Source organism: Protopterus annectens, chromosome 3.part0, assembly GCF_019279795.1.
Source record: "Protopterus annectens isolate FY-2018-M chromosome 3.part0, PAN1.0, whole genome shotgun sequence".
Classification (NCBI taxonomy): Eukaryota; Metazoa; Chordata; order Ceratodontiformes; family Protopteridae; genus Protopterus; species Protopterus annectens.
In genome coordinates, this window is record NC_056731.1 from 1,753,643,308 (window position 1) to 1,753,656,549 (window position 13,242).

The following is a 13,242-nucleotide window of genomic DNA, read 5'->3' on the forward strand; positions in this document are numbered from 1 at the left end:
CAGATGTAGTTTCTAACTTTTGGTTAAAAGTATTAACATCTTTGCACGAGGATTTAGCCAAGAGTAAGAACGATTTATATGCGCACCCTGAACAGACACTAAACTGGCTAATAACAGGCAAAACAATGCTCCTACTTAAGAGTGAACCTGCAAGATACCCTAAAAGTTATAGACCAATAACTTGCCTTCTGACAATGTACAAACTATACATGGGAATTGATGCTGACAGATAGTCATTTAGAAGAAAACTCAATTATGGCAGTAGAACAAAAGAAAAATAAAAGAAAGTCATATGGAACAAAGGATCATTTGTTGTTAAAGTCATACTGGAGAACTGTAAAAAGGGGGAGAATTTAAGTATGGCATGGACTGACTATAAAAAAGCATTTGATAGTATCCTACATTCATGGATAAAAGAGTGTTCAAACATGTATAACATACACCTTACACTGATTGACTACATTACAGTGACCATAAAGCAGTGGCAGATTACTTTGCAATTAAGCCATGATAAAGGGTAGATTATTATTCCAGGGATAAAATTTTAAAGGGGGATATTCCAGGGTGACTCTTTGTCACCGTTGTTATTCTGCCTTACTATTAACCCATTAAGCTGTTTACTTAGCAGCTTAGGGCATGGCTATAATTTGGCGCCTAAAAAACAACAAAGTGTAAAGACTTCTCATATTTTCTTTGTCATTGATTTAAGCTCATCAGATGAGGAACTGAAAGCACAGTTGCAGGTTGTCAAAACTTTTTCAGATGATATAAGAATGTCATGTGGTCTTGATAAGTGTGCAAAAGCAACCTTTAAAGCAGGAAAACTGCAGCACCAGAAAAACATCAGTTTGGGACAAGAATGTGATATAAATGAACTTGAGCAAGAGGGAGTGTATAAATATTTGGGAATTGATGAAGGACCAACAATAAAACATGAATAAATGCAAATAAAACTTAGTAAGATATACTTTAGAAGACTTAAATTAATTCTGAAAACAGCATTGACATCTAGGAATAAAATCCAAGCTATAAACCAGTTTGTTCTTCCTGTCCTAATTTACTGTTTTGGAGTGACTGACTGGTCCCAAAACATGTTGGATAGATTAGATAGGAGAACAAGAAGGATGCTTCATGCTCACCAAGTGATTTATAAAAATCAGTGTATACCAAGATTATATATTCCTTGTTCCGAAGGAGAGATGGGCCGCCTTGAAAATGATTACATGTATAGAGCTGCAATTGTGGGACTCCACACATATCTGCTGACCTCACAAGACCCAAATGTAGTGAAAGTTTTGAAACATGAAGAGAATAAATCTAAGATGACTTCTCTACTTAATTTAGCAGAAGCATATCGACGTGAAGTAAGAATGGAAATCAAACCAGAAGTAGATAAAAATAAGGCAGCAACTGAATGTGCCAAAAAAACAAAAGAAATAATATAAGGTGAAGGACTAGATGAGAAGGCAAGAAATGTGGAAAAAGTATAAATATAGTTGCAAATATAGAAAACTTCTGGAAGAACTTTATGTTGATCAGGAATGAATGCAGGAATGGTTAAGGAGAGGCAAATTCAAACCAAGAAATGAAAGGTTAATATTGGTGGCCCAAGATAGTGGGCTGCACACACGTTGGTTTACAAAGTCCGTTGAACATGAGGGAGAAACAGACAAATGTAGGTTTTGTAAAACTGAATTGGCAACAGTCACACACCTCATTGCTGGCTGCAACATACTAATGGCCAAAGGACTGTATACTGAAAGGCATAATAATGTGGCAAGACTGTTGCACTGTGGATTGTGCAAACGTTACGATATGGCTGGAAAACACTGGAAACATGAGAGACAAAGCATCATAGAAAATGAAGAAGGCTACATCACATGGGATCACCCATTGCCAACAGTTCAAAAAATAGATGGTAGAAAACTGGATATAGTGGTCCAAGAAAAGAAGACAAGAGTAGCATTGCTCATTAAAATTGCCACACCCAGTGACTACAATGTCTTGCATACAGAGAGACACAAAGTCATCAATATCAGGATTTGCAGGCAGAAACGAGATCATTGTGGAAGAAAGATACCCAGACAGTTCCAACAGTAGTAGGAGCAATGGGTCATATAAAAAAGAATCTACAATCGTATTTAGATATGCTACCAATCCATGTAACCCCATACGAATTGCAGAAGGAGTCATTACTGGACACATTGTGGGTGCTGCAAAGAGCACTTTTGGCTGACATCAAAGACTGAAATAATAGTAATTTCATGAACTTTAATCATACTTTGACTTTGGAATGGGGTCTATTCCCGTCATGGTATTAGAAACCCAAAAGATTTGGAGAAATTAAAGAGGGAAGCAATATGATATTCATAAACAAGCATAAAGTGCTCTAACAACTAAGACAACACAAGAATGGAGAAAGTAAATTCTGCCAATGGGGATGACTGCAATTACGGGTACAGAGAATAGGCAAGAAGGAGTTGGAATTTACTGGAGAAAACTAGTAAAGAAACCATGGTATTAGGAGCAAATAACTAGAAAGGGAAGGGTAACAGAATGGGAAGAAGCCAAGAAGACATTTGGACAGCAGGCTAGAGATTGTATTCCCTATCAGGGATTGATATCAAAGTACAGACAAAAAGAAAGGGATAAAGGAATCCTAAATGAAAGACCTGTTCAGGTGGAGTTTTTAGTTGAATTTAAAACATAAGCTTCTGTTAAAAAGAGGATAATTAATAGGGCATATAAAATATTGCACAATAACTATTGGAATAAATCAAAGGGAGGTTAGAAAAGATTGTGAAGAGATTGGATAAGCAATTCACAGGAAAACAATGGAAAGACATATGCACGCCTTCCTAATATGCAACAAGGTCTAGAAGATTTAGGATTTTTGCTTGAAAGTGTTTGCATTGGTATTTGCTACCCCAAGCAGACTCTAAAGAATTTTTCCTCAGGTAGATAACAAATGTTGGAGATGGGTTGGGGAAGAAAGAGATTACTGGGAACATAGGTTTTGGGAGTGCAACGAGTTAGCAGATTTTAAAAATTCCACACAGAGTACTCTTTCAGAAATATCGGGTGAGCAAATGGCTGCAACTAAAGAAATTATTGGGTTCGGGCACCTAGGCAGCGAGACATTTCCCTGTGATATATTTGACTGGGGACACATGGCTGAAGTGACATTCAGCTGCAGAGAAATATGGCTGTTTGCAAATTCCCTGCAGGCAAAGAGAAGCACACCCTGCCATACTTACAGCTTTAATTACCAAATGAATGGTAGCAGAAGAAGTAATGAGTATTGTGCTTAGTGTACAGTACATACTTATGTAACTACAACATGTAAAAGTGTGCTACAGCATGGAGGAAATCCTGCAGGATGCTGTAGAAACATTTATTCCCCAGTATGTGTTTTAGGTAATGTTCCCTAGACACTGTGAAGGGGGTAGTGGTCCACACACTCCAGTTATAAAGGCACTGCCCATTGTGCACTGCATTTGTACTGACAATGACATGCCCTCAGCCAGCCTGCTGCTGATGCCTGCCATATTGCCTGCTGTCTCATGTTCCCTTGGGGACCATGGACATTGTTTAACCCCTGTGCATTTGATTACTGAAGTTGTGGGCATGGCAGCATATGCTTCTCTTTGCCCACAGTCATATTTCTCTGCAGCTGAATGTCACTTCAGCCATGTGTCCCCAGTCAAATGTATCACAGGGAAATGTCTCGCTGCCTAGGTGCCCGAACCCGAAATTATTTTTTGATCTGGGATACAGGATCTGAACTGCCTAGACATATTAAGGTTGTGTTAAGTTTAATTCTGGTGGATGCCAAAAAAGCAATTACTAGAAAACAGAATATTGTAATAGAGATAGAAGAACTAAAAGTTGGATCTTCAGAAAAAGGGTAGGACCAAATTACATAGAAAAATGGAAATGGTGGAAACAATATATGCAGAATAATGTTTTGGAGGTGGAGTGAGATTTAAAGGAAAGCAGAAACTGAGCAATTTATGTAATGTTGGATTGATGATAATTGTGTAAAAGAATATATGTGATGTACAATGTTTGTAACTGTGAAAATGTCAACATGGTTTATTTTCTTGTGTATAAATGTATGTTTGCCTACGTCTTAAGTGATAATTCAATAAAGATGTTACAAAATTCGGGTATAAGATTTGAGAAGGGGTTATCTTGAGTCCCTGTCTCTAGTAAATCAATATAACTCCTTATGAAACTTTTCATTTTCACTAATACTGGTGATTTCTTGTTAGTGGTTATATATACAGTATGTGGTCTTAAGATGGGTGTTCCATACAGTAGATACCAGAGCTGTCAAATATTCAAATAAGTTCCTCCCCAGAGTTCATTTCCAAAACGTATGTGTTTCGTTAGCTAGGGCATTTGGGCATAACTGACAATTAAATGATGTAATGTATCCTTTCACTACTGACTAAGCCGGAGTCTTGTGTCCTTTGTAGATTAATCTTAATTGGTGTATCATAAGTCTGTTTTTTTTTTGTTAGTTTATGAAAGTGCTTCAATTGATGTCCAATACTAAGCTGAGAAGTCGTATCAAAACTATGAATATGTTTCTCTATCGCTGTCTTCACTTTCTTTAGTAATGCATGTAAATGTGGGACATTTTCAGTTAAATTATTGTTCATCATTCACTCTTGAGTGTTAATAAAATACTGGTAAGGAGAATCATAGAAAGCATGCCTCACCTGAAGATATTTCCAGAAATCAGTTGGGGGAAATGTAATGTTTTTTGATAGTAGTCAAGGGTTACAAAGCAGGGGTTTATCTGAGTATTATCTATTAACTGCCCTACCCATTGTAGCTCTGTTGTTGCCCAGGATTTTTAAAGGATTAGCTTACCCCCAATTTTAACTGTGGGTTCCCTCAAATTGAGGCCTTCCAGGACCAACATTTTTAGAGGAGAAATAGGCACGGAGCTTCCTAACTGCCTGATGTGTTATATTTAAGGTATGCTAGCTACAAAGATGTTGAGGGAGGATCATTTGATAATATATAATGTAATGTCTGTATGAGTTGAGCTTTGATGTAGTATTGCTTGAAGGAGAGCCCATGGGGTGAAGTGGGAGTTGAAGGTATCAAATATGGATAGCTTGTTGCTGTTTCTTGCATGTGTCTGATATCACAAATGCCTACACCCCATTTTCTGGGGAGAAAAAGGGTCTCCTTCTTTATACCATGTCATCTTCCATTCTAGATGAACAGGATCATTAGTTGCTTAATTTTCCTAAGCCAGGTTGAATTTACAGGTGTGGGGAGATGTCTTAGGACACAGTAAAGTTTAGGACAGAAGACAATCTGAAGGACAGAGATTCTACTTCACCACGAAAGCTGGAAGTCTTCTTCAAGAATGCAGAAAGATGAATAGACTTCCCCATAAGGGCTGCAGATTTATACTTATTATAGCCATATAAACACTGGCTAGCAATATACTTAAGTATTTTGCTTTGCATTTTTACACCACATGAATGGGAGGGGCCAGTTATCCTTGATTAGGTCTACAGCAGAGCTGTTGACTGGAAAGATCTCTGTTTTCTCAACGTTAACTTTCACATCTAATATTTAGCAGAATGCTGAAAATATATTTATTAAAATGAGAATATCTTTCTTAGGGTTCTCAGTTAAAAGGAAGCAATTATAAACAAACATGAATACTTGCATCTCTACACCCATTAGCTTTCGACCACATAGGGAGATGGTTTCTTTAATCACCATTCCCAACAGACTGTTACATCTGATCTACATACACTGACACTTGTTTCAGTGCCTGCAGCAGAGTCTTTACTCATAGAACTGTAGTAAGTTCACCATCAAATGCCATGATATCATGCATCATAGTCACCATCTGTTCACTCTGGAAATACAGCCTCTATACATATGTCAGCTGTCATATATGTTTCCCCGATATGTGCAGCTGTCTACCCAAAAGACTGCAACCAGTCGAGCTGGGGCTATAAGGCATGGATGGCTGCTGCCCAAAGCAGAAGAACAGAATCCACTCTGCCTGCTACTATATCCTTGCTGTTTGGACATTGCTCCTTCTTTCCAGCAGTACAATATTTCCTGTCTGTTGCCCATGTTCTAATTGTGTGTTCCCATCTCTACCCCATGAGAGTGCACCATATTCTTGCCATGGAAATGGTAGTATTAGCACAAAGCAATTAGTATGTGTAACAGCTGTGAAATGCAGCCATAAACCCTGGAAATGAACCTGCAATGTGGTGTATATTACAAGTACTCCTATCTACTGCAGATTTCCTATTATTCTGTATAGTGCAGTTTGTTGTGGTTTCAGTAAAGTAGCCTTTTCTGCAGCATGCCCTGTCACAATATGGTGATCACAGTGCTTATCAAGTTATGTAAGGGCTCGTAATGCATTTATTATGCCAATGATGCAATATAGTGCTTTGAAAACTGAATCATGCTGACAATGCCTTATCAGCCCTATTCTGCATTGTGGGGCTCATTCTACTTCATGCACCTGTAATGTGTTCAGTTATGATGTGTGCTGCTTTGCAGCCAGGATATGTTACCACAAATTTATGGAGCTGTAATGTTCATAGGCATCATGCTACCCAGCTGCCCATCGAGGGAGTGTTGTGATATGTAGGTCATATACAGTGTGCAGCATGCCATTGACCACAAGCATTGTGCTGCTACAGATGTGCATTGCATAATTGTGCAGCACAGATGCATGTCACATGGCTTCCCTGACATGTGGCATAACACCTCAGTTATCATTTTCCCTCTTGGAATTAACCTAGCACAAGTGGCTTATGATGGCTGCAAGATCTAAGTGTGACAGGGTTCCTGTATGGTGCAACATGTTGGCTAAAATTGTTGTTGCACAGGCAGCTCCTGAAGGGGACTCCTACAAGTGTCCCCTGTACAAAGCTGATGTCTGGCACTCGCTTGTCAAGGAGGTGACTGATGCCATGGGTATGATACACTTTGGTGAGCAGTGCCAGCACAAATTCAGTGATCTGAAAGGGTGCCTCCCTGACCTTCTCTTCCAATGGGAAGAAGAGGTTAGGGAGAGACAACCAGACTGCTATAATAAGGAGGAATTAATGCTACGCTATGTAGGCAGTTTCTGATTTGGCTGGTTATGCTGTGCTCATTAATCTCATTAAAGTGTTTTGTTTGTGTGTGTGTTTGTGTTTTACAGAACAGATCACAGATAACAGATTTTTCTATCACAGGGCAGGTCAGACTCTCTAGCCATCAGGGTAAGGACTGTAATGTAATGTATTGCTGTTAGACCTGTATATTTCTGTTTCACCTGTTTATCACAGCATGGCCCAGTTTTAAATGTATTTTTAAAATCTTATCATTGCATATTTTTTCATTGTTTGTAAGACTAATATATGATTTTAAATGAATTACTACTGTGCTACTGACCTTACTTAGGCCAGTTGTTCCTATATGTCAATGGTACTGACCTTGGGTGCACCACTACAGTTAGACCGTTTTTCCTCTGTACTACTTCAGCATTTTGTGATTGCCACAGTATAGGTGCTCATTGCCCTTCTCAGACTGCCATTTTGTAATGCATTTATACCTGTGCCACTCTCATTCACTGTGACTATTATAAGTAGAATAGTATAAGCACAATAACTGTCATGCAGCTGTGTACAACCTGACTGAAACTTTTCATTTTCCAGGTGCATTTGTCTATTGCCTATTTATGTTGTCATTGTTAGGCATGCTCTGTGTGGTACTGTGTCAAGCTATGCCACACCTCCATATGCTTTCCACACTGTGAGTGTATGTGGGTGAAGTTTGATTCAAATCTGTCAGCTAGAAGGTTGGCTATTTCCTCCAGATGAGTATGAGTAGTGCCATCCATCATCAGCTCTGTGCATAGCTGGGTATTCCCCTTAAGATTACAGACACAGTTAAAAATGCCTTATGATTTCCTTAGCTAGGGAGGCTATTTTTGTAATTTACTTTGGAGGATTGGACAAGATCTCTAATTGTTTGTTTAGATTAGTGAGGGATTTTTTTTCTGCTGAGCCAGCTCCATCTTATTTTTGAACATTAGAATGGCTTGCTTTTCCTGCAAGACTTGATTTTAATGTGGTCTGGTAAACACGATTCTATACAACTTTCTAAGTGGTTATACAGGGAGTTGGTGTACACCTCTTCACAGGAGTCCATGTTTTCTGTGCTCATATGAGCTCTGAAGTGTCTTAGTAGAGGGTAATTTGTCTTGGAAAATTTTGTAACATTTTTAGCTTGATAGGGTTTCTGGCCTTATAATCATTTCAAAAGAGACAGATTTATGGTCTGAGCTCACCAAGAAAGACATCACACGGGGGGTGCATTGCTCACCCATGTTATTAATTACTATGTCCATTTTTGAGCTACTCATGGGTGTGTTGACTAGATGATCAGGCTTACATCACTAAGTGGGTTGCAAATTGGCTCACAGACAGGACCCACAGAGTGAAAGTTGCGGATTCCAAGTCAGACTGTAGACCAGTCACAAGTGGAGTCCCACAGGGCTTGGTCCTGGGCCCTCTCCTGTTTGGCATCTACTTCTCAGAAGTCTAGGCCAACATAGAAGGACTCTGGCTGACCAAGTTTGCTGATGACTGCAAGCTAAGAGTCATTGTCAGCTCCCCAAATGATGCAGACATCCTACAAAATGGCCTCTCTGAGACCAATGACTGGTGTCAAAACCATGGCCTGAAGCTTAACGCCAAAAAAAGCGTTATCATCCCCTTTGGAAAAAACTCAGTTCCCATGAATTACCACGTTGATGGGAGCCCACTGAACACTGAAGCAGCCATAAGAGATCTGGGCTCCCAGGTCGACAATCACCTCACCTTCGACCACCACATTGCCACTGTGGTCAGAAAGTCCTTGTACGTGATACATCTTATAACCAAATGTTTCACATTCAGGAAGAAAGAGGTCATCATCCCTCTCTACTCATGCCTCATTAGATCAATCATCGAATATAATGCCCCGTTTGGCATGTACCTGACCAGACATCAACAGCTGGACAGGCCACAAAAGTACCTCACAAAAAAGATTCTAGGCCTTAAACACATGTCTTACATGGACAGACTCAAGAAACTTCAGCTGTTCTCAGTCTCCTATCGTCTACTTAGAGGTGACCTCTGCATGACTTACAAAGCCATGTCCTACTTGAAATGCTACACCTAAAGAAATCCCAATCCCCCCATGCCACATGCTCCAGAGATCACAACCTCATTACCACAATTAACAGAACATATTGGAGGGACAGGTTCATTTCCCAAAGACTGCCCATACTCTGGAATAAGCTTCCCATTCATGTCAAGCAGAGCACCTCGCTGGCTCTATTCAAGAGAAATCTTGACGAGTGGATGGGTAAAAGAACGTTCCCCCCAGGGATCACTGCAGTTGCCCTACTGGATAGGAACACTGTGATCTGACATCAGGTGGCAGGGTGCCTGGGCAATTTTTTTGGGCTAGGCTTGTAAAGGCTCCATGGCCATTAGCCTAGTACACACCTATGAACTTATGAACCTATGAAGAATCTCTGAGCCAGTACATTTGTGGCTGCATATGTTCCCCATTCGATGGTAGGATAATTAAAATCACCCATGAGTAAGGTGTTGGGCTAAATGGTAAGTGACTCCAGTGAGTCCAGGTACATGTTAAGCTTTTTCTGGTTCATTGTGTGGGCCCTATAGCTAGCGATGATGTGGCAGAGAATTATGTTTATGGTTAATTGGACATGTAATAGCTCAAGAGAGTCATAATGTTTGACCAGTCTCAAGCTGTACTTATCCTTAATGAAAATGGATACACATCCTATGGTTCTTTCCAGTTCAGGTTGTGGTCTTAATGTATGGAAGGCATTGTAGCCTTGCATGGCCAGCATGCTTTCCATGGATTTGAACCATGTCTCAGTGACTGCAGAGCCATCAGCATCTTCCAAGGTGATGAGTGTTTCTAGGGAGTTCAGTTTCTTGTTCAGACTCGTAGCACTGAGCAACTGTTCCTTGAGTTTATCCAGAGAAGATACTACTATGTTGGTAGGTTGGTTATTTTGGCATTACCTAAAAAGGCACAAGAGGGGGGGGGGCTAATGCCTTTGCCAGTAGCTGAAAGCCTAGAGGTGACAGGTGCAGACCATCTCTGGCAAAGCAGCTTGGTTTGTCGACAACATTCTCCCAGGCTGACAGATACTGGATCCCCTTAGACTTAACACCAGAAGTTAAGCCAACTGTTAAAAGTCAATTCATTTTGTTTGTATTATGACCTCATCCTTGGTGATGGCAAAATGCTGCTCAAGGTTAGGCTCATACCTGCCTGTGACACATAATCTGAGAGCTTAGTCATGTCTCTCTCTCTTCATATAGTCCAGGGAGGTATGCCTCAGATGATTCACACCCACATGGACTATGACGGAGTCATACTGGTACTTGTGGTTGAGTGACATGAGTGCTTGAGTGACCTGATGGATCCTGGCACCTGGAAGACAGCTAACTGTAACTGTCTCCTTATCCAGCCTGGTGAGGGGGACATCTGTGTGTCTCACTATGGAGTCACCTATGACCAATGCATTTGGTTTTGTGGTGTTACACCATAAGGGCCTGTTTCTTGAGACACTGGTGTGAGTGTTATCATGTGCTGTGATTCATGTTTACTTTATTGTGTGTGGTTGCTGAAGTCAGCATTTGAGAGGCCCCTGAGCCTTTGGTAAGTTACTAGTGAGTACCTCTGCAAATATGAGTTTATGTGTCAAGTCCTTATTATGTATGGGAAGTGGCGTATGGATGCTGACAACCTGTTTTGTATTAGATTTGTCTGTATGTAAGAGTCTTGCCTCCAGTTTCATAGTGTAGCTACATCTCTCACATAATAGTATTCGTTTTTTAGGTTGTTGTGAATATACATTAGACAATTGCTGCATTGCCTGGGGATGCTCATGTCCACCAGGCTGGCCAGACAGATGATGGGAAATCACCCATCCATGATAGCGGCTTTTTACTATGAATTTTATTAGGGAAGGAAATGGGTTAATTTGACTGGACTGCACTGGTAACCCAAAGAGCATGAAGTGGGAGCTATACTTAGTATAGTCTGTGTAGCTTAAGGTTACCCAATACAGTGATGCAACTCAGCACACAGACTGGGAATGGTTTTGCTGATAGCTATTTAAGGAAAAACTTGTCTATAAGGTATTTGCACCTACACAGGGCACTGCTTACCACCACTGCATGGAGAGCAGCTTTGTACAAACATGAGGCTTAAATATCAACACAAATAAACAAGTTTAAAGGTATCTACCAACCGGGAAAGCACACAATGAACCTTCCTCCAGCAATTCTCAACTCAGATCAGCACACTTAAGCCATAAGAGTTTTGTAGATTCAGCAGTGGATGGCTTTGGAAATAGCAGAATCTTTCAGTCACTCTGGTGCAGTTGCCAAGTGAAGGGCAGCTCTGATTAAATGAGTAAGAGCCCACATAAATGTGAGGCTTAAATATTAGCACAAATAAACAAGTGTTATGCTATCTACCAATCGGGAAAGCACAAAGTGATCCTTCCTCCAGCAATCCTCAACTTGGATTACTTTATATCAGCACAATTCTGCAACAAGATTGCAAAAAAACCCTCAATGTAAGATGGCTGGTTTTATTGCCCAAGTGTAAGCAAACACACTGTCTAGATACAGCAGCCCTGAATCAAGTAGATGCAATGTAGCCTGGGTCTTTAAGTGACAGTTCAGCTTAAAAATTGCAGGAATGCAGCAAAATGTCAGCAATTAAACATTAAATAAATAAATCTCAGTAAACAAAACGCAACTAAAGCTAAAATAATACTTATTTTTGTAGATTCAGTAGTGGATGGCTTTGGAAATAGCAGAATCTCTCAGTCACTCTGGCTCAGTTGCTAAGTGAAGAGCAGCTCTGATTAAATTAACTTCAGAGCAGGTTTCCTGCTAGTACAGCTTCTCAGGCGGACGTCTCTTTACTGTTCTTCCATCATGTTGACCCCCTTCCTTAAGCATCACTCACTCTGTCCTGTTTGTTATCCAGTCCTCTCCATTACCATTAGTCCTCCCTGTATCTGTCTGTATATCTCCTTTGTGGTTTCCTTTTTTGTATTAGCATCTCCCCGGTCAGTCTTCATCAGTGTTATATATTTTCCTGTCTGCCCTTACTGACACCCCTCTACCCTACTTCCTACCCACATCTTACACCTGCTTCCCTTCCCCATTGCATTATTAAAAAAGGGCAGCTGTCACACAAATGTTAACTATCTTCCCTCACCCCATGCCGGTGTTCCCTTTCTACTGTTCTTCTACGTACTCCACTGCTTGCTCTTTTCCCTTTCTGACTGTCCTGTCACTCCATTCCCTTCCCATTTACAAAAATAAACAAATTTGGCATGGTTCTGTGCAGCCTAGCATGGGCTCTCAGTCATGCCTGTGTTGGAATATACAACACTTTGCAATGAGCACTCTACATGTATGCAGATGGACCTTGGTCACATAACCTGTCATATTACAATCTACCCAGTCAAGAGGTGACTGACGTTTTCGCAAGTGCATGGTTTCATTATGCAACACTATCCCTGGCAGATGCGTGTTATGTTTGCTCTTCCCCACTGGGCACACTGTGCAATTCTGACCATACTATTTACTTCAACATGGTCACAATACTGTGTTTTCTTAATGCTCCTCTAAGAAAAGCCACCTTAAATTAATATTTTGCAGAATGCAGTGTTTGCTGTATACTACCAATAATTCACTATATCTTTTTCTCTTTTAAACTGTTGTATTAGTGCATTTGATTGTCAGTCATATCAACAACTGCAGAGACAAATTATTTTTTGTAACACATACTCTTGTGCACAGATATAAAACATGTAAGCCAAGAAAGCTAATTATGTTAGCAATCAATGTTTCCTGACACTTTTTCTTTGGTTACCCTTCTGCTTCATTTTTCCACCTTACTCTAGTGCTCCTGTCCATCTTTGGGTTAACCAGCCTCTCCTATATCCCCCCAGACAATTTCTCTAATATGATTGGGGCCAGTGTGGAACCAAAGGGTATCTTAAGGGGTCATGCCATGCTGCTTCTGCCCATGGATTTTTACATTTATTACCTACCCTTGATTCCTTCCCCATCTGCATTTGCCTGTAATGATCGAGGTCTACTCCTCCCTATGACTATGCCTCCCCACAAGAACCTTAGA